The 21,397-nt window shown below is 42.1% G+C and overlaps 1 protein-coding gene and 1 pseudogene across 1 annotated transcript in view; both read left to right on the forward strand.

Annotated features, from left to right (window-relative positions):
• Positions 1–21,397, forward strand: part of MTUS2 (microtubule associated scaffold protein 2) — a 508,660-nt gene that overhangs the window by 9,920 nt on the left and 477,343 nt on the right. Inside the window, exon 2 of the mRNA XM_033104383.1 lies at positions 9,137–9,209. The gene's annotated coding sequence lies outside the window, so the exon portion shown is untranslated. The remainder of the gene's footprint in view (positions 1–9,136; positions 9,210–21,397) is intronic.
• Positions 1,648–2,307, forward strand: LOC117021347 (high mobility group protein B2-like; annotated as a pseudogene).

Here is a 21,397-nt window from a genome sequence, read left to right on the forward strand (position 1 = left end):
ACAGCAGAGAGTTGCAGAATAAATTAAATAAACATGATCGGACTATATGGTCTCTACTACAGTCTCACTTTATATTCAAACCCAAATAGGATAGAATATTATGCAAACAATAACCAAAAGAGAGCTGGGAATAGCTAGACTAATATTTGACAAGATAGATTTTATGTGAACAATTATTACAAGAGAGATTTTATGTAAACAATTATTACAAAAGATAAATAACATCATTATATATTGTTAAAAGGGTCAATCTATCAGGAAGACATAACAATTACAAACATATGTGCATCTAACAACAGATGCCTAAAATACATGAAGGAAAAACTGATAGATTTGAAGGGAGAAATAGAAAATTCAACAATAATAATCAGAGATTTCAATATCCTCCTTTTAATAATGGGTTGAAACAAGGCAGAATTTCAACTAAGTCAACAAGGAAATAGAATACATGAGCAACACTATAAACCAACTAGGACTAATGGATATTACTCCACCCAAAGACAGCAGCAGAATAGACATTGTTTTCAGATGAACACAGAAAATTATTCAGAATAAAATGTATCAGACCATTGAACATACATATTAGGCCATAGAACAAATTTCAGTGACTTTAAAAGCATTGAAATAAAACAACAATAGTGTGATATTGGAAATTAATAGCAGAAGGAAATTTAAGAAATACACAAAATGTGGAAATTAAACAACACACTCTTAATAACCAGTTGGTCAAAGAAGAAATTGATTTCCAAGGGAAATTAGAAAATACTTTGAGGTGAATGAAAACAAAAACCACTAAAATGTGTGGGATGCCAGTAAATTAATGCTTAGAGAGAAATCTGTAAGTCTGAATGCCTGTATTAAGAAAAGAAGACGATCACAAATCAGTAACCTAAACTTTCACCTTAAGAAAGTAGAAAAAGAAGAGCAAACTAAACCCAAAGCAATTAGAAGAAAGGAAATAATAAAGTCTAAGGCAGAATTAAATGACATAGGGAATAGAAAAACAATAGAGAAAATAAATGAAACCAAAAATTGATCCTTTGAAAAGATCAACAAAATTGACAAACCTTTAACTAACCAATAGAAAAAGAGAGAAGGCTCAATTACTAAAATCATGAATGAAAGAGAACATCTTAGATAAATATTATGAATAATTTTATGTCAACAAATTAGATAACATAGATGAAATGGACAGATTTCTATGAGGGCACAGACTACCCAAATGACTGAAGAAATACAGAAAAGTACAGACCAATATTCCTTATGAATATAGATGCAAAAACCTTCAACAAAGTACTAGCAAAGCAAAACCAGCAACAGATAGAAAGGTTTATACAACATGACCAAGTAGGATTTATTGGAGGAATGCAAGGCTGGCTTAATATATGAAAATCAATGTAATACACCAGATTAATAGAACAAAGTATGAAGACCACATATTCATCTCAATAGACATGCAAAATGCACTTGAGAGATTTCAATGGAACTTTATGATAAAACACTCAAAAAACTAGAACTAGAAGGAAACTTCCTGGATAAACCAGTTCACACCGGAGCCCAGCGAAGTCAGCGCCTGTGGAGTGCTGCCGTTCTGCGGAACACCGAGGAAAACCGTCTCGGTTGCCGTCATGGTTGCCGTCTGTCACCATGGGTAAAGGAGACCCCAACAAGCCGAGGGCCAAGATGTCCTCATATGCCTTCTTCATGCAAACCTGCTGGGAAGAGCACAAGAGGAAACACCCAGATTCTTCCGTCAATTTTGCCGAATTCTCCAAGAAATGTTCGGAGAAATGGAAGACCATGTCTGCAAAGGAAAAGTCAAAGTCTGAAGATATGGCAAAAAGTGACAAAGCTCGCTGTGACAGGGAGATGAAAAATTATGTTCCTCCCAAAGGTGATAAGAAAGGAAAGAAAAAAGATCCCAATGCTCCTAAAAGGCCTCCATCTGCCTTCTTCCTGTTTTGCTCTGAACATCGCCCAAAGATCAAAAGTGAATACCCTGGCTTATCCATTGGGGATACTGCAAAAAAATTGGGTGAAATGTCTTCTGAACAGTCAGCCAAAGATAAGCAACCATATGAACAGAAAGCAGCTAAGCTAAAGGAGAAATATGAAAAGGATATTGCTGCGTACCGCGCCAAGGGCAAAAGTGAAGTGGGAAAGAAGGGCCCTGGCAGGCCAAAGGCTCAAAGAAGAAGAATGAACCAGATGAGGAGGAGGAAGAGGACGAAGATGATGATGAGGAGGAAGAGGAGGAAGATGAAGAATAAATGGCTGTCCTGTAATGATGTGTAGAGTGTGTGTGTGCGCGCTCAGGCAATTGTTTTGCTAAAAATGTGAATTCAAGTGCAGCTCAATATTAGCTTCAGTATAAAAACTGTGCAGATTTTTGTATAGCTGATAAGATTCTTTGTAGAGAAAATACTTTTTTAAAAATGCAGGTTGTAGCTTTTTGAGGGGCTACTACATACAGTTAGATTTTAAGGCTTCTGATGTTAAATGTTTCTAAATATTTAATGGCTTCTTAATTTCTTGTGTATGTTAGCACGGCAAACTTATAGAAATTAGCATCAATAGTAAATTTTGGGTTTTTTAGAATGTTGCATTTTGTTTTTTAAAAAGATTTTGTAATAAAATTATGTATATTAAAAAAAAAAAAAAGAAGGAAACTTCCTTAACCCGATGGATGATATCTACTAAAACTCCACAACTAACATCATACTTAATGGTGAAAGACCGAATGCTTTCCCTCTAAGATAAGAAACAAGACATAGATGTCTAATTTTGTCACATTTTTTCAACAATTGTATTTGAGATGTTAGCCAAGGCAATTAGACAATAAAAAGAAATAAAAGGCAGAAAAGGTAAAACTATCTCTATTTGCAGATGACATGATCTCATAGAAAATCCTAAGGACTACCTACCTACCTACATGTACACACACACACACACACACACACACACACACAAAACCGTTAAACAAGTTCAGCAAGGTTGCAGTATATGAGCTCAATAAACAAAAATCAATTTTATACACCTGCAGTGAACAATTTGAAAAATGAAATGAAATAAAATTCCATTCACCATAGCATCAAAAAGAAAAAAATACTTAGGAATAAATTTAACAAAAGACATACAAGATGGGGCAACCATAGAGCTCGGTTAGAGTGCGAGCTCTGAACAACAGGGTTGCCGGTTTGATTCCCACATGGGCCAGTGAGCTGCGCCCCCCACAACTAGATTGAAGACAACGAGCTGCTGCTGAGCTGCCAGAGGGGTGGCCGGATGGCTCTGTTGGTTAGAGTGTGAGCAATTCACATGTGGGATGGTGGGCTGCGCCCCCTGCAACTAAGATTGAAAACGGTGACTGGATTTGGAGCTGAGCTGAGCCCTCCACAATTAGATTGAAGGACAACGACTTGTCGCTGATGGGCCCCGGAGAAACACTCTGTTCCCCGATTAAAAAAAAAAAAAAAGACATGCAAGGCTTGTATACTAGAAACTACAAAACATCATTGAAAGAAATTAAAGATAACTTAAATAAATGGAAAGACATTCCCTTTTCATGGATTGGAAGACTTACTGTTATTAAGATGGCACTGCTCCCCAAAGTGTCTGCAGACTCAATGCAATCCCGATCAAACTTCCAGCTGTTTTTTTTTTTTTTTTGCAGAAATTAATAAAATGATCCTAAAATTCATATGGAAATGTAAGGGACCCAGAATAGTCAAAGCCATCCTGAAAACGCAGAGCAGAGTTGAAGTTTTGCACTTCCTGATTCTAAACTACAAAGCAATAGTGATAAAACGTGGTGCTGGCATAAGTATAGCCTTATAGATCAGTCACATAAAATTGACAGTCTAGAAATTAACCCTTACATTTATGATCATTGATTTTCAGCAGGAATCACGAGACAATTCAATGGAGAAGGAATAATATTTTAAGGAAATGGTTCTGGAATAAATGGATATCCATATGTAAAAGAATAAAGGTGGACCCTACCTTATAGTATATACAAAAATTAATTCAAAATAGATCATTGACTTAAATGTAAGAGCTAAAACAAAAAGACTCTTAGAAGAAAACAGAAGTAAATGTCATCTTGGGTTAAGTAATGGTTTCTTAGATATGATACCAAAACACAGTGACAAAAGAAAACATAAACTGGATAAAAATGTAAAACTTCTGTGCTTTAGAAAATATCAAGAAAAAGACAATCCTAGAAGGGGAGCAAATTTTTGCAAATCATATATCTAATAAGGGAATTGTATGCAAAATATATTAAGAATGGTTGCAACTCAATAATATAAAGACAAATAACAGTTAAAAATTGAGCAAAGGATTCAAGTTCACATTTCTCCAAAGAAGATATACTAATGACTAATAAGCATAAGAAAAGATGGTCAACATCATTAGTTGTTAGGGAGATACAAATCATCAAAAGCATAAGGAGAAATTTAAATAGCAATATAAATACAGACAATAACAAGTATTGGTGAAGATGTGGAGACATTGGAACCCTGACACTTTGCTGGTGGGACTGAGAAATGCTGCAGCCACTTTGCAAAAACAGTTGCTATTTATTCAAATTACAGAGTTACAATGTGACCCAGCAATTCCCTCCTTAAGTAGATACCCAAGAGAGTTAAAAACATATCCACAGAAAACATATGTACAAGAAAAACTTGTACACATAATAACCCAAAATTGGAAACAATTCGAATATCCATCAATGTGGCAGATTCATGCAATAGAATGTTATTCATTTATAAGAAGAAATGAAGAACTGATACATACTACAACATGGGTGAACTTTGAAAACATTTTGTGAAAGAAGTGAGACACAAAAGGCCACATACCGTGTGATTCCATTTCTATCAAATATCCAGGATGGGCACATTCAGAGAGGCAGAATAGATTAGTGCTTGCCAGGGGCTGGGTATTAGGAGGACAATGGAGTATCTGCGAATGGGGATGGGGTTTCCTTGGGGGTAAGAACACGTTCTAGAGTTTGATAGTGGCGATGGTTGTATAACCTTGTGAATATATTAAAACTACTGATTGTCCGCTTTAAAATGGTGAATCTTAAGGTATTCACCTTGATTTCTGAGTTTATTGGCTCCTCTTAAATTTTGTGCCTGGAGTAAGTGCTTTCCCTCTCCCTAGTCTGGCCCTGCCTCTCCCAACAGGCCTGTTGCCTCAGAATTCAGTGAGATATCTAGATGGAAAGACTGGAAACCTTCGGAAGGTTGGCACTTACGTGTGAAGTACCAGCAGCTGATGGTAGAGAAGAGCTCCAGTGAGTTGGAAGAACTCGGAAGGCCCTGTTCTGTGAGCGCTTCATGTAGGAGCAAACTCTGTATGTGCGGCAGGGCCATGCTGTATAACAGTGCGTGCAGTGTGTGATGTCCATAGCTCTGTAATCGTTAGGAAAAGTTAACATCATCTTTGCAGATTTATTAATAAGGAAGAGTGTAGCACCGTCCAATTGAAATGTCATGTGAGCCACAAGGTAATTTTAAGTTTTCTCGTAGCCACATTAAAAAGGCAACAAGAAATAGGCGGCATTAATTTTAATATATCTTATTTAACCTAATACTATATCCAAAATGTATCACTCAACATGTTGAAATATCTTCCATTCTGTTTCCAAACCGAATCAGGCATGTATTGTACACTTTGCACATTTCGGCTCGGAGCAGTCACACCAAGTATTGTGGCTAAGTGGCTACTGCGCTGACAGTCCTGCAGTTATTTTTATAAAATCAGATTCAAGGCTTCTAGAGACACAGCGTGGTATACTGGCTTTGACTGGAATCCAGTTTCAGATTCTGGCTTTGCCCCTGGCACTATATTCTTAAAATGTTTATGGGCAGTGAGTCTCAAAAATTATGTCGTCTATTTCTATGATCAGACATGTAATACTGGACAGAAGGAAAGTGTTGTTTTATTGTTCTAATAACCGTGGGACTCATTGAAGGAGGCGGTCAGCTCTACCTGGACTGGGGTCAGTGGTGGTCAGTGGCTGTGTGAAGAGGTGGGGGTTGTGCTCCATCCTGGCACATGTGGTGGATGGGAGGTGAAGAGAAAGTCGTGGAGACTTGAAATAATACCGCCCAGGAAATTGCTTAGTGGTTTGGTCCAGCCTGGCATGGCTGTGGGCGGCTGAAGGAGTAGTATTGCGGAGTTAGAGCTGGGAACGGTGGTTTGGAGGGTACCTGCAGAGGAGTTTAGACTTTATTTGATATTAGTCAGTGGACACCCACCAAATAGCTTTAAGAAGGAAGTCACATGCGGTGAGATTTGTTTGTTTTTACTTTAAGATCTTGGACAAGTCACTAGACTTTTCAGACATGCCCCTCAGTGTCCTCGTCTGCAAAACTGGGATATTGGAATCTGCTCAGAGAGTTGCCATGACGATGACGTGAGCCAGTATATGTAACATGCCTGATGACCCAGCCCAGATGCCTGGTGCATTGGGAGACGGCTTCTCTGGTAGCGTCCATGTATATTGCCCTAGCCCTGGTTCTTTGACGTGGCTGTGCTCCGGAAGTGCCCAGGGAAAGCTTTCGAAAACATAAATTCTTAAGATTCAACAATAAGTTTCAGGGTGGTACCCTGAAATCTCTCTGTTTGACAAGTCCCCTCGGTGACTGTTGTGCAGCCAGCTGTTTCAGGTTTGCACACTAATGTGCAGAGTTCACTTCCTCAGCCCTTTTATCACAGGACTCGGGGGCATTAGGTGACAAGCACCCCTCCTGCCTCTTGTGTCAGCGTCCATTTCCTTTGCCTAGTTGATGTTCTGTAGACCCTGCTCTGGTGGCAGTGATAGTTACCAGTGGCCTACAGCTTCTCCATATGAGGTTGACCGGTTGGTTCTCGGGCAGCCTCTGGCTCTGGCCCTTCACAGAGTGGCCTCATTTAGCTGGTGCCTGGCAGCTTCCATACATTTCTATATTGTCTTCAGAACCTTTGCCAGCACTCCTTAGCTTTATTTATACTCTTATTCAATTGCTTTACCAACATAAAGCCACCTTCTCACTCTCTTTCACAATGAGCAGAGCAATTCCGACTGGTCTCTGGGTTATTTTTGCAGTTGCTCTTTATCTGTGGTGGTACTTACTATAATAACAATGATTTCTGTTTCCTGTTACTATTAGTGCTGTCATTCAGCTGTTGCCATCGTTGGTGCATGTACCTTCAGTTTTATAGTGGTCCACAGTAGACCATACTACCTCTGTTTTAAGGGGAAAGTCACTACTGGAACAAATGCCTCTGAAGGTTGGATTTTCTCTTCTTGCATTTCCTCTCATGGTCTCATGTTTTGTTAAGATTCTGGTTGGATATGAACAAAACAATAGGTTTTCCCTAGCATATCAACTTGACTTGGGCACCAAGCCGCATGGTCAGAGTGCTGATTTTGATCCTATGTCTTATCTTCAGATAGTTCACTTTAAAAAAATAGGGAATGAGAAATAGATGCATGGTACTAAAAAGAGATCAAAAAGTTTACTTTGCAGCTGGCTGCTTGTTCACGCAAAAAACACAGCAAAACACTTTATGGTAGGCTGCTCATTTAAAGGGGTCTTCTGGGGGCAGGGAAAATGAAGCCCTTCCTACCGCATCTGAGAAGCAAACACATTTTGTAAACATGTGCATATTTATCCCTAGGGCACTCACGTGGCCTCTGTCCGGTTAGTTTTCAGTTTCAATGGTGTCGCACGCACCCCTCGTCACATGGGTGGTGGTGGGATGGGTGGGAGTGGTGGCGGTGGTAGGTCTGACAGTAGATGGGTTACTAAATATATTATTAGAAGTAAATGTTCACTTCATTCCATCTGGGCTGGGACCTGTTTAATTTTCTCACCGTGGTGTGTTGCTCCCCACCATGTAGTGCTGGCAGCCCTTCTGTTTTCTTTCCCTTGCATCTTTTTCCTTCATCTGTCTACCCACCACCCCCACCTCCCGTCGTGCTCCTCACTCACTCTGGCGCGCTTTCCCCTAGCCTCCCTTCTTAAAGATCTGCATTCTCGCTCTCACCTTTTTGCCTCCCAGCCCTCAGCTTTTCTCTCTGCCACATGTAAGCTCTTGGAAAAGGCTTTTAATGTTTCAAGGAGGAAGCTGAGAGGGAGTTGGCAATAAATGGAGACGGGGTGGGAAGAAAGACTTGAAAGGAGACTCTCAGGCCTTCCAAATGCTGGAGGCAATTCGTTTATTACCTTTCAGGATCCATGAAGGTCTGTTGGGTGGGGATGGAAACAGTTAATACCCAGATAACTTCTGCTGCTCTGAAAAAGGATGTGTGCTGAGCAATAGGTAGTTTTGAAGGTTTGTTTCACAATCATGGAGCTTCCAAATCCTGTCTATTCTCTTATTTGGAAAAATGATGAAATTGTCATTTTTGTAGCTAAAAAATGGTTGGTTATCAGCAATTTTATATGACTCAATCTAATAATAGCAGGCTTTCCATGGTATCTCTTGCAGCAGCATTTGGGAGGAATTCTACCACCTAACAACTACTCTTCTTGCTGGACAATTTAGAGAAGAAAGTAATTTTTGCTGGTTTTATTTTGAAATATAATTTTATTAAGGATTTATTTAGTATTAATGTTGTTAATATTGTAGGATTCATGATTCCTCTGGCTTTTAATTTCTTCTGAATTAGAAGAAAATAAGAAGCATAGCGTATAAATTTGGTGCAATTTAGGAAAATTAAGATCTACGAAATGGACATGATTATTCATGTATCAGAGGTATTCTTCCCCCGACAAAAGCCAAGTCTTAAGTCCTTAAGGTTCTTCATTTATATGGTGTATTTAAGAATCAGTTTTCAGATCATTAATGACTTGAGGGATTAAGATAGAAAATTGAAGTCATGTAATCCATTGAGGTTTAATCTGAAAATAAGATTAAGTATCTCTAAAACCCTAGACAGAGCCAATGGAAAAATGGTGAGTTTATGAAGAAACTCCAATTATGAAGAGTTTATTTGTGGTACAATTACCACTTAGGTTGAAAAATTTCTGAACTAACTTTAATTTTCAGTGAAAAGCAGTATCATAAAGAAATTATTGTTTATTCTTTCCTGAATCTTCCTTCTTTCATCTAAATTTTTCTATATCTTTTTCGTTTTAAGGTTTCCACACCTGGATTGTCAACTAGAGCAAATTGTCACCAATGGCAGTTAAACTTGTTTTTTTGGGATCCAGGTGAGCGTATGTGGGCTTCTGTCTGATTTGCTATTCCGTTTGACTTGGGTCCATAATTGACTCTTAAATGTTATGCAACACTTCCTGGTCCTCCAGGTAAACAGCTGATGGTTAAATTCTTGTACAGATTAGTCATGGAACAAGAGAAGTAAAATGAATTCTCACAGGAAAGCCTCATTTTATTTTGCCTTTTTTTTTTTTTTTAATGTGAGGAATATATTCAGACATTGACGGAAACTCAAGTTCAAACTATAAGTTTTGTTAAGGATTTTAAATTGGTGGAGTATGTCTATAATGGACATCTCTTTCGGAGTGGTAATTAATCTTCTACTGCGACAAAAGGTTATTGTGTTCCTGTTAACATATGTTTAGTAAAATCCATTGACAGAAATAGGACAAGCGGATGCAGTAGCATCAGGGGCTTGATAACTGAAGTTACCGAGAGAAGAGACTAGATTTTTTAGCGGGGGAGTTAGTGCCGTGTAATCAGTTTAATAAACTAAGAGTAGAAGCTTTCATGAACAGCCAAGAAAACATGTGCGAGAAGCTTTTCGGAGGGCTGTTGCTAGCCCACAGGGCATTTGGTGCAAGTTCGACAGTCACGCCTTCTGCAGATATTCGATGCCCATCTGATAGGAAATTGTCGGACTGGACTGAGTTTTAAAGCAAGACCCTTTATTGCCATGTGCTGGGAACTTGCAATTTAAATAAATTACCCATGTTAAATCATCAAGATTTAAAATACAATTTTTAGAGCAGTGGAGATCCTCTGATGTGATTGGTGTCCCTTGGACGTGGGGGCCCTGCCCAGGTCATGAACACCTGCCAGGCTGGCTTTGCTTCTCTGGAATCAGCACAGGGCGGACTCGAAGGAAGGGAGGCTTTCTGTTATGTCGTGGTCATGGGGCCAGAGGATAAAAACAATAGTTTGGGGTCTGGCTTTCATTGGACCCTTGGGGTCCATGAAAGAAAGGTAACAGAGAGACAGTGTGTCTGCAGGTTCGGAGGCCAGAAAGGATAGCCTGAGCTTTCTAGGAGTAAAAGTAGGAAAGGAAACATACCTAAGCTGTGTTTTAAGCCCAATCTGTGCCTGAGTTCCTGCAAGGTAGTGCTCCAGAGTGTGTACTTCCAGATTCCCAACGCTACTCAAGTGGCTTCATTCTGTAGCTCACCTCTGCGACGTCTGTGTTCTCGAAGACTAGCTAACCTTAAGTTATTTTTCTCCAGCAAAAGGGAGTTGCTTTCAAAATGTTAGTGTGTTCGTAATGGATGGCTCTTCCCTACCATCCAAAGGTGAATTTTTGTAATTACTCTTCTGATGAGACAATGTTATGTTATCGTTAATGGCTAGATACTGATTGACAAAGACAGAGGAAGAGATATGTAGCGAAATTTTGGGGCCAGAGATTGGGCTGCGGGTGGAGAATATGACATGACTGACATGTTATTGAGAAACAGAGATGGGGAAAAAACCATGCAGGGAGGATGGGGGTGGTGGTTGTAGGGGTGGTAAGCATGGTGGTGGCAGCTGGGGTCGCTCACCACGGTGGGGTGGAGGGTGGCAGCAGCTGCTGTGGCACTGATGACTCATTTGAAGGGAGAAAATGGGATGGAAAAGCTGCCTGGCCACAGACACAAAATACATGGCCTGGGAAAAAACATTTGCTTCCTTGAGTGCTGACGACAGAATTGATTAGAGGGAAATTTAGGGGGGGCCCCTTGTAGAACCCTCAGCTGGTTTTCTTATTGTACCATTTATCCATCCTTTCATCCCATCCCCTAACCTTAGGAGTAGCAGTAATGAGACCTCAGAGAGGAGTTATAATTCCAGTGAACGCTGATGTTTATTTCCCACATCCCCGCTCGCAGCCCACATTTCGTGTGCGCGCGTGTGTGTGTGTGGTGGTGGGAGGGCGTTGATCCTCTGAACACAGAAGTAGAGGAACACATGATAATTGAGAGAACCGTTTATGTGATTTAGGGGAAAAGGCCCAGCTGTTATTTACACGTAAACCCCCCGCCCCATTATACATAATCTATGTGTTAAAGAAAGAAATGATTTTTTTAAAAATGAGTTAAGGGCCAGAGGAAAAGGGGAAAGGGATTACGGGGGCCTGTGTGAGTCAGTTTCCCCTCTGGATAATTGCCTAGTTGTCTGTTTCACTTTGTTTGTATATTATGTCTGATTTTTCTTTTCTTTACCTTTGGAATATTAGGGAAAGAATGAGAATATAAAGATGTCTTGGGTGTAATGTGTGGCACCTGTGATATTGAACTAATGATTCTGTGTTCCATTTTTTCTTACTTCTCAGGAGGGAGAATGACATTTGCTACTAGGAAATATTTGTGAAAACACTACCTTAATCATGTTAAAATGAAACAGAATGACATTTAGCAACAACCTAGCGTTCTCACTGTCAGTAATCGTGATAATTTTTGAATTGAAATATTTTCTCACTGTATAATCCAAATAATTGTTTTGATAATTTTTAATAAGAGAGATCCTTTGTGCTGATTATGGAAAGATACACATATTCTGCAGCAAGAGAGATTTAGACATAAAGAGTAGCTTTTTACAAAGGGAGGTGAGTGGATTCTCACCTGGTGGGTGTTGTTAGACAGGTGTGTAGCGAATGCGTGCCTGATGGCGTGGCCGGGGCCTGCCAGTGTGTCCATGCTAATAGCATCTGCCATACAGGGAGCCTTCACGCCCGTCCGGGCTGTGCTCAGCCGATCGTGTTCATCACCCGCTTGCTCCCGAAACACCCTGCGAGCTGGGTGCTGCCATCACCCTCCTTTTCCGGCTTGTCATTGAAGGGTGGAGCTGGGGCTTGCAGCCAGCCATGCCCTTAACCACTAGGCTTTACTGCCCCCTTGGACACGACTGGATCCTCCCTCCCCCTTAAAAATCTTTATCATTTCTCGAATTCTGTGTGTGTCAGACTAGCTGATCGCATCCCCCGTAATGTGAAGCCTGGTGGCTTCACAGACAGAACTGCTTTAAAATTGAGCAGATAATTCTGTCATTAGAGGGCACCAGCTGAACAAAGCCGGAGGAACCCGAGAAATAAATTTACACCACAGGATAAGATGCGCAGGCATTGTCGCTTACAATTTGTTTCCCAGAGACCTTAGAGATTTTTAAGAGACTATATATATATTTTTTTCCCACCAATGAAAGTCCCGTGATTCTGAAATATTGAAATGTCAAATAGGACCAAAATATCCTCAGATTCTGAGTATGCGAAGAAATTCAGCAGTGCGTGCGTCTTACTTTCCGCTTTAAAATTATCCTCGGGAGTAGATGAGAAGAAGCACCAGAGTCTCAGAGTCCATTGTCTGAGGGAGAGTGAGGTTACTATTTCCCCCAAACCTTCTTTTCCTTGGGCAGAAAACAGAAGAGATAAAGAGGCCAAACACATTGTAGTATTTAAATCCACAGATCCAGAGCCCAGAATTTTAGGAAATCGGTTGCTGGGGGCGGAGGCAGGGTTGGTGAGGCAGAGACAATAAATGTCACATGGACGGTTCTGGCAAGACAGTAGAAACCACACAGGCTTCTTTGTTGTCTGCTTTTAAATGGAGCCTAAGATGACACAGTTTTCCACGCGTTGCTCTGTCTCATCCTGTTGGCTGGTTACCTTCCCTCTGTAGCTAGGAATTAGACCTGAGTTCTGTTTGATGCGAGGCCAGATTTTATTAAACTAGGTCATCGGGGCACACACACAGGGACTGTCATCTTTGGTGATTAAATGGGTAAGCGCACCAGGAGGCAAATGAAACGGCTTCACGCCTGCAATTCCAGGCAGGTAGTGGGAAGCTGTGAAATATTTGAACCTGCTTCCCGCGAGTGATGAATTACGGCGGGACGCCTGGAAAAGTTCCTGTGATCCTCTTATTATGTCAGATGAGTTCATCTTATTTAAAATCGTCACAGAAATTACAGAAGAATTAAAAATGAATGGGATATTCAAATGCTTTATGAGTTATTGCTTCAACTTGCACATTTTTAGTACAATGTGGATTTTCCTCCTTTTAGAAACACTGAGGACCTGAGCTGACATCAGCCGTTTGGCAATGGTTTCCCATGGCAGAGGCTTGGGACTTTGTGTAGAGAGGTCAGCAGGAGATTCATTTCTAATGCTTCTTTGGAAGGTTTCATTTCGTTTCGCTCCGTCCCACAATAGGAGAATGTGTTAAATGGCTTTCTAAAAAATGGCTTTTTAATATTTGCTTTGGCCTGAAAAGGGTTTTGTGTTTAATTTTTCATCGTATTTTTATAGTTATCGTACTTAGCATCCTGAGTTTTTAAAATGCTGCGTGCGTGTTTACTGTTCAGCTGCTATGATGGGGATTCTGCCCTGAGATGCTGGGACAGGCAGAGTTGGCCTCTGCAGCAATCGTGTGGACCGTGGGAGTTGGGGAGCAGCCTGGCGTGTGGGGCAGGGAAGCATGGGTCTGCAGCATTTCTAGTCTTGCTCCTGTAGGTCCAGATGGTGGCCCCTGTGTAGGCTCCCTGCGGGCTGCGATCTGTCTGTTTACTCACTGCTGTTTTCCTGGCACCTCAACCCCTGCATGCCCCACACATGTTGGACACTCAGTGAATGTTTCTAGAACAAACAAGGCAAGTTGCACATCACCTTCTTTCCACAGCAGACGCACTGAGAGATCAAGGCAAGAGTGACTTCAGTGAAGAAAATGGAAAGATAAAATCCCTTTATTCATGGCAGACAACTTGCTCCGTGGAAGCACTGGTTTACAGTAGTGTCCTGGGTAAATTGGGTGTCCCTGTGTGCTTTCTTACGTGGATAACTTGTTATCATCACTCAGGACGAGACAGGTCATCGGCAAGCCATGAAGGACAGTGTGGAATTTGGTGACGCTATGGGTCACATCTCGGCTCTGGCTTTTTGCGCCGTGTGACCTGACTTGCATTACAGTTTCCTTACCTTAAAATGGGGAAGCACCTGCCCTGTCGTCTGTAAGCATCCATAAGATGACAGGGAGAACACTCGATAACATTACAGCACCCGGCACTGAGGAAGCGCCACTTCTCCTTTCCAGTAGGGCTACCTGGAAAGTCTCCTTTAAGAGGCTGACGTTTCTAGACTTGTTAACTTATTATTTTTTGTAACATATATACATCATTATTATTTTTGTAAAAACTCCTCCCTCAGAATAGGGCGTACTCAGGAGAGGCCTGTGTGGATCAGGGCGGCTGGAGTTATGGCCCACACCGCGGAGGATGTCTGCGTGTTTGCCTCACTGCCCCAGTCTGAATTAGTTGTGAACGACCCACATCCTTAAATACGGAAGCCACGTGAGAGGTGGCCAGGGGAAATCTCCTGTTTTTGAAGCCACCAAGCCAGGGCCGCTTTGTCTTCAGGGTTTAATTTAAAGGAGTAGTAGTTCTCTGTAATACCTGAAATGCATGAAAGAATTAGATGGAAAACACTTGGCTAATGGTAAACGCTAAGATGCGTTTCAGTTCACTTGAGCATTTTAGCATCAGCCAAAATGTAGAGATACGCTTCTGAGACCAGCAAAGAGAAAGCTGCGTGTGTCCTTTAAATATTTCAGCGCTGTTTTCTTTTTTCTCTTTAGAAGAAATTAAATTATCTGGGCAGGTTAATCTCCACAGACGATTGTAAATATGCAAATAATATGCCACTTAGGGTGGATTTTTAATAGACCACTTGTCAGAAGAACTCCGGTTTTCTTCCACTTCATGCAGACTCAGTTCTTGTTATGCATTCAGAAAACAAAGCGTCTTTCATTTATTAAGAAAATGCACATTTAACGGAACCAATGAATTTTAATAGGAGAAGAGTATGAGGACTCACTGTCTTCCTTAAAGGCAGACGTAACAAGAGGGATGGTCGGTGAGCTCCTAGCTCCCACTGCTTTAGCAGCACCTGGTGTTTGATACCTTTTTTACCTCATACTGTGGCTTTTCTGAACATATGTCATCTCCCTACTTACTAGACACGGTCCTAGGTACTGTGATCTGTGTCTCATTCACTCCCAGTGTTATTTGACGAAGTGCTTTACATGGAATGGAGCTCGATAACTATTTGGTGAATGAGAACACTGAGAACGCACGGAGGGCTGGATTCCTTGTTTGAGGGTCTCCGTTTAAGACGGGAATGGTGAGGGGTTCATGTCCTCCTTAGGTCCCAGTTCAGCCATTGCACTGTCCTGTGTCTAGGATGCCAGGAAGCCTGCCAGGAACTCACCTAAGGTAACTTTGCTAAGTGGGAATATGTTGAAACAGATATGGCCAATTCGGAGTTTCTAGGAATAAAGTCAGTGTCACTTGAATTTTTCGGTGGCACTTTGGTTCATTCTCCTTGTCACTTGTCAGATCTAGGGCAAAGGAGAAGGTAGGGATGAGGGTTTTGCCTCTCAGAGGGAAGGTCAAGGGGGTACAGGGACTCTGAGAGGGAGGAAGGGCAGTGAGTGGCCCCAAAGAGAAGGTGCGAGGACCCATGGCCACGAAGGAGTCAAGTTAGTGGGATATCAGGCCTAGATTAGATTCTGCTGGACATTAAAGATAACTTTTGAGACTTTTGAGACTTTTGTCTCTCTTCCGTGTTGATTGTCTGCACTGTGTCTTGTGTCTTTGCTCTGGCAAATGATAAGGAGTTGCTAAGGAGTCTGCAGGGTGGTTTTGCAGGGTGGGCCTCATTTCCTTCCTTCCGTGGTCTGATTCCCCCTTCGCACTGTCCGATGAGACCAGGCTGCAGCCCTGAAGGGGTTATGTTTTCTGATGCCGGCTGGGCATCGTGTAGCTTCAGCCTCTGGGCACCTATCATCTGTAAAGCTCGGCCTCAGAAGGGGAGTCGGAGGACGAAGCCTGGCAGGCCTGTGCAGGTGTCAGCGCCTGGCATTTACCTGGGCCTTCTGTCTCTGCCAGGCTTGGTCCTCCTGCGATCTGACCACTCTATACTTGGGGTAACGCCCCGATTCCTTAGCAGAAATACAGGGCCCTTCACACATGCCACATACTTCTTTTTTAGTTCAGGTGTATAAGTATTTATACAAATGCCTGCTTTGTGATATTTACTATGCTAGGTGTTGAGAACATTAAAGTAATAAAATTTGGTTTTTCTTCTGGAAGAATTTACAATCTGATGGGATAGCCCAGTGTGTAAACGGTGGTTTAAAGGAAAGTTGCAGGGGAAGCATGGAAGTGGGGCTCACAGCACCCCCTCCATCCTTCCCAAGGCCCTCACAGTCACTATGTTTGGGGGTCAGTCGGTATTGGTTTGATGGTGGTGTTTATATCTGTAGTGCTGTATGGCAGCAATTGCTGTGCTGGAAAGTAATGTTAGCTACTGTAAGAACTGTAATAGTCAAAAGAATTAAATTATATTTGGTTAATGGAATCTAGTCTGGCAGGACACGAGACTCATATTTTGGAAATGTCTTCCATAAAAGGGGGGTGTGATTGTTGAGTTTAAAACAAAATTGGATTAGAAGAGTCGTTCCGTAAGCTTTCCTATTAATTACCATTTTACAATATTCTAGCCATTCCTTTCCCATCGATCTCTCTGATATTGATGACAGAATATTTTTGGCCTGAATGGTCTAGATCTCAGTGGGGGCGGTTTTTCCTTCTGTCCCGGTGGGTATCTGGGAAAGTCTGCAGACGTTTCTGGTCGTCACACTGGGGAGGTGCTCTTGGCACCTAACGGGTGGGGCCAGGAATACTGCTCATCCTTCTGTAATGCGCAGGCAGCCCCCACAAAGAACGGTCTGCCCCCAAATGTCAGGCCTGCCAAGGTTGGGAAACCCTGGTCTGGATGAAAAGCCTACATCGCTCATATTTACTAGAAAGTTTTACGAGAGCCAAAATCAAGTGTGACCATAAAGATATTAAAAAAGATGATTTTGAACAAAAGGTGGTTGGAAGGCTAGCGGGGAGGTGGGATGATTAGTAATGATTTTTCACTGGTGACCTCTTTTATTTTATTTTGGCTATTGCTGCATACCTTTGAAAAATAAGCTTGTTTTAATGAATTAATTTTAATTTAATTAATTAATCTATAAGTTCTTTTTCTTTCTTTTTCTTTTTTTTTTTTTTTGAAAGAGAAGTAAGTCTTTATTGCCTTGTTTCACAAATAAAGCTGGCTGTGCTGGTTGCTTTTTGGGGACTAGTCAAAGAGACCAAATCCCCTAAGATGGGTTCTTTTATTTGATTATTACTTAGCATGTTTTAGAGAACATTACTAATGCATGTCTAGTGTGTCACATAGACCCTGCAACATAGTACACAGTTAATGTCCATTTGCTGATGAATGCATGAATGCATAAATGCATATATTCCTGGAGATGGTAGTATTTTATTTGTTTTCCAAATATTCCTTTTGTACTATCATGGTTAGCTAAATGGAAAATGTGCTGCTAGAGTTTATGAAAGTCATTTCAAAGAGCAAAGAGAGTGTTGGGTCAGTAAAAATACGACACCTGGCTCTCCAAAAGGGAGAAGCTAGAAAGTTGTGGACTCATAACGTCAGCTTGTTTGGAAAGCTGAACAGGCAAAAATATGGTGGAAGTTCACAAAAGCCCACTTGGTCTAGAGCCACAGAGGAATATGGTACCAGCAAACAGCTGTACCAAAAAGCAAAGTCAACACAAACCTAGAATAGGAAAACAAGCTGGTGTTAACAGAGTCCTTCGAAGAGAGAGAGGTGCCATCTAACGGGGGCAGGGTGCAGACTAATGGAATGAGAGCAAGCTCAGACAGCCCTGCCTTGCCTCCTGGACACCATCTGTGCTGCTTCTGTGGGGACAAGCTCTTCCCAGTTTCCCTCTGACTGCTTTCCGTTGTGAACCCTTTGCTCCAGCCAGATTTCCTGCTTATTCTCCCAACGTGCCTCATGCTGCCTCTGCCTGTTTGCTCCCCTGTTCTTCTGCTTGGAAGGACATTTTCATTCTCCTCTCTACCTTTGAATTTTCTTTTACAAGATTCTGCTCATGTTCTACACCCTTTGTGAAACCTTTCCTCCGTTTTTCTGCATCAGAAATCTTTAACCCTCTGAGTCCCTCTACCCTGCCTTCCTCCAAATTCAGGAAACAACTTGCAGTCATGGTTTATCACCTTCCTGGGCTTCAAGGGGGCAGCTGTCAGCACAGTGCATCTGGAATGTGAGTCCCAGAGTGAGGGGTTGGGAGAGGCAAGGAGATCACCAGGGGGACTCCGCTTTGTAGAAACCTCAGGAGTTTAAAAAAAAATTCACTGGGGCAGAAGTCCTCTTGCTATAGTCTGTGGTCGTTGAAGCAGGCACTAAGGATAGGAGAGCGTCCCTCTTGTGTCCAGCAGGCGCCCTTTGGATGAATGCCCGCCAGGCAAGGGGTTTTTGGAGAGTCTGCACATAGCATCCAGCCTACTGGCTTGAGATCTACTGGCCGAAGATCTGAGTAATAGTCCCTACCTGTACAAAGAAGGGATGGGTGTAAAGGAGTGCTTATAACTTGTCTGCAAGCTCCAGACCTAGAGGGAGGCCAAAATGTAAAGGCTCTCCTACCATTAGAGCTTTTCCACCCGAGGTAAGTTCCCCTCCCTACAGGACCCCAGTCCAGTTTATGGATGCAGCCAGTCCATGTTTTCTCAGGGGCCAGGTACAACATGGAAGGTGTGTAGGTCTCTTGCTGTGCTCTTGGCGAGAGGAGACAGGACAGACTTTGCTAATTGGCCAGAGCCAGCCCTACTGGGCTAAGCATTCCTGCCAGTTTAAGCAGGGACCCTCTCCCAGGTTCACCTTGGAACTGTGCAATATTGTCTGGTATTATCAACAACAGAGGGTTTTGATCAGCTCTATTTAGAAGAGCAATATTAAAAACATAAACTGCCCAGAGGGTATCCTTACCATTAAAGTGCTAAGCAGTCGGAGGGAGAAGAGACTTGTGGAAATGAAGTTTAATTTTGCTGTAGAGAACTTTCCTTCTTTGTGTGACATTTCTTAAGCACGTCTCTAAACCATCAGAAGGTCACAGTTGATTTACGCAGTTGATTCATTTGACAGCAAACACTCAGACAGATGCATTAAAATTAAAACCTCATGCTGGGTATTAAGATTTTACTATCATAACTATCTTTATTACAAGAACTTGTTTTCTATTCAGGTGAGACCATTGGGCAGAGAAAATTTACCTTGATTTTTGTATTCGGATTATTCAGTTGCCTGTTTGCCATGCTTTCATTTCTTCCTGAATGAAAATTTCCCTTTCTCGTGTGCCTCTGAGAGTATCTCACTCCATTGCCGCAGAGTGGAGGGATATCGCTATTAAGTGGGAATGATCACTTATTTGCAAGTTCAAATATATTCTGAAAAGGATGAAAGCATATTTTTGCCTGAAGCTTGTTGGTTCTGTGAGAGCTCTGTGGGGTCTCCGAGGGTTGTTTCTATGCTGTGTTTTTTCCTGGGTCGTAACAGGGTAAAGGTATATTCTGGTTCCAGCCAAACTGATGTCGGTATAGGAAGTAGAGAAGGTGAGGAAATGTATTTGGCATGGACCTACGAGAAATAAGGAACCCGTGCATTTACATTTACACAATGTAAATAAATGCAGGGCTGGTGATTCCAAAAGATTCTAAACTGCATTTTTGAACACTGCCATGTAAGCACTTGCATTTGGACCTGACAGTGATGGAATTCATCCTAAATGAACAAGTGTAGTACCAGAGGCCTTGGGGTTGCAGCAGGGCCACAGAGACAGGAAATCAGAGTACTTGTTTCAGAAACAGATGATTTACATATATATAATAATTCAGGAAATGTTTACTGGGAGACTGTTACATGTTGGGACTATGCATATGTCGTGGATACAAAGGAGGATATTGCATATCCTTGCCCTCTGGGGACTGAGAGCCTAGAAGGAGATGGAGACAAGTGAGCGAGCAATCATGGTGCAGGTGGAAAGGGCTCTGACCAGGGTCCCGAAGCGTGTACCGTTCTGCAGGCCCTTCTTAAAAAATGTGCACAATTACAAAAAGAATTAGGTAGAGAGTGAATGTCTGGAAGGAGCTTGTGTAGGTGAGGAGCCCTGACGCGTCGGCTCCCAGGCCTCGCCAGTGTGAAGTATCCGGAGGGGGTGGGAGCACCTGAGAAGGAACAGCTGCCCATTTTGGGCCTTGGGAACCCCTTCCTGGAGGAGGCAGCACTCTGGGTGTTTGCCACTGCCACTCTCGCTCCCCTGAGTGCATTCCCCACGCAGCAGCCAGTGTGAGCCTTTGAAACTGGCTTCAGATAACATCATGCCCCTCTCCCAGTTCTCTGCCGCCTTCCGTCACCCTCAGAAGGAAACCTCACACCCTTTTCCCTTCACCCTCTTCCTCCTGATGGACCAACCATGGGTCTCAATGTTCTTTGAGAGCGTCAGTCGTCTTCCAGTCTCGGGTGCACGTGCTGTCCCTCTGCTTTGAGGACTCCTTCCCCACAAATAAGACGGCACGTGGCTTCTCCTTGCTGCCTTCCTGTGTTTGGAATGGCCTCAGGAGGGCCATGCCCGACCATGCCAACCGTAGCACCCTGCCTTCTCTGCCCTTTCTTCTGACATCTTTTGTTCAGAGCATCACCACTATGTCACATACTCATTTGTTTGTCTCCCCAACTGACATGTCAGTTCTGGGAGGACGTTTTGTTCTCTGCACCCAGGAGACCCTCATTTAATGTCTGTTAGATGAAAAAGTGAATGGGGGGTAATGGAGAAACGTGGTTTGGGGACAGTAGTGGCGAGGTTTGTCCTCAGTGGCTTACAAAAAGGAAAGTGAATGGTTCAGGGCTCTAAATACTCTGAAAGGCTAAAAATATATCCGTTTCTGAGCAGCATAGATCTACAGAATTTCTACATTCTCTGGGAAAAGTTTCCCTGCCACATACCTGTGTACAGACAGCATCAGATAACCTGATACTGTATTGTCATCATATTCTCATATTGTAGGTCTGATATCCTATTGTCATTAACACTCACATTGAGTGTTTTGTTATTTCAAACACTTCATTTGGATTTGGTTAGAAGAGATTTGAAGTTTGAGAAGGGAAAAAAGGAGGAAAAAGTTCAAAGTGTGTGGTGAGGGGAGTGTAGTTTTAAAAGGGTTAAAAATCTCATAAAATTTTTCTTCCATTTGTTATGCATTTATTAAACTATTTGAAAATGCATTTGACCATGAAAGCGGCAGCATG

Source organism: Rhinolophus ferrumequinum, chromosome 4, assembly GCF_004115265.2.
Source record: "Rhinolophus ferrumequinum isolate MPI-CBG mRhiFer1 chromosome 4, mRhiFer1_v1.p, whole genome shotgun sequence".
In the NCBI taxonomy this organism is placed as follows: domain Eukaryota; kingdom Metazoa; phylum Chordata; class Mammalia; order Chiroptera; family Rhinolophidae; genus Rhinolophus; species Rhinolophus ferrumequinum.